This window comes from Penaeus monodon, chromosome 32 (assembly GCF_015228065.2).
Source record: "Penaeus monodon isolate SGIC_2016 chromosome 32, NSTDA_Pmon_1, whole genome shotgun sequence".
NCBI classification, from domain to species: Eukaryota; Metazoa; Arthropoda; class Malacostraca; order Decapoda; family Penaeidae; genus Penaeus; species Penaeus monodon.
Genome location: NC_051417.1, coordinates 35,419,160 through 35,420,371, shown reverse-complemented (window position 1 = coordinate 35,420,371; position 1,212 = coordinate 35,419,160). Strand labels below are relative to the sequence as shown.

General features: G+C 40.2%; 1 protein-coding gene across 1 annotated transcript in view; it reads right to left on the bottom strand.

Moving 5' to 3' along the window:
* Window positions 1-1,212, bottom strand: part of LOC119593845 (hornerin-like) — a gene marked incomplete in the record, with an annotated part of 29,685 nt that overhangs the window by 17,563 nt on the left and 10,910 nt on the right. The window contains 1 exon segment of the mRNA XM_037942875.1: window positions 206-582.

The window sequence follows — 1,212 nt, the reverse complement described above, 5'->3', positions numbered from 1 at the left end:
CTGTAATGGCTGCTAAATAATCATTCTTAGCACTAGGCAACTGGAGAATTTTGCTCCACAATTTACACACAAAAGCCTTAATTTTCTCTTCATTTACAAATAAAATAGGATCAATTTTGTTGACTCGGCATAGTTCATTAGATTGAGTAACTAATGATAACTTAAGTCAGCTAGCTAACAATATGGAAAACACTTGCAAGCTTACCTCAATTTAGTAGAATCTTTAGAATATTTATGCTGACCACGAAGAAGCAATCTCCTGCCCAAGTTGGAGACTGATTCCTTTACATCCTGAAAGTGTGTGTGGCAGAGCTCAGGTCTTGACACACATTAGTGAGGGAGCAGAGCTCATGCCACTCTGAAAGGAACAGGTGTTGCATCAGAACTGGGCCAGTTGGGAATGCAGTCTGGTTGGAGGGTGACGTTCAGTCTTGGATTCAAGCTTCAGAAATCTGGGATCTCTCTCAATGCAACACTGCCTCAGGGGGTCAGGCTGGGCTGGGTGATGTGCTGCCGAAGAAGAGCCCGGATACCCCCGGCTCACAGACCCAGACACCTGAGGCACTTATCCTTTTGTAGCACCTGTTAAGGGCATCAGAAAGTGCACTGAACTTTACCAGCTGGCGTCAGATGCTGGGAGCAGTTGCAGCAAGGGCAACATATCACTAAGTGTGGACCAAATTAGCAATCACCACTCACCATCACTTCACACATCACACTAAAGAGGAATACAAAATACACACTTTCTTTCAAATTAATGGCATTTTACTTTCATATAATATACCAAAAATCACTCCACCGAACTTTCCTCTTCTTAGCAGACGAATATAAAAACACAAAATATATAATACAATAACACTGAACATTGCTTGCTGTGCACCTGCCACCAACAGATTTCCTGCTGTAAGACTCAGGAAGAGAACAGAGGTCAACTAAATAAACAGAACAACTACAGGAGAGATAAAATAGAAAAAGCTGAAAATAGGGTCAACAAAATTACTCTTCACAAAACACTCAACAAACCTTTTTGTTATTTAATTATGAAATAAAAAAAGAGCTCTTAACTTTGGCTCACAAAATGGAATAAGGGGAAAAGTCCAAGCAAAATCTGGCCTCTAACATCCAATACCAGTAATTTAAAAAATAAACAAAAATTTTGGGGGGGATTTACAGACCTTTCCTACCTTCTGCCTAACTCTACAATATAAGTCA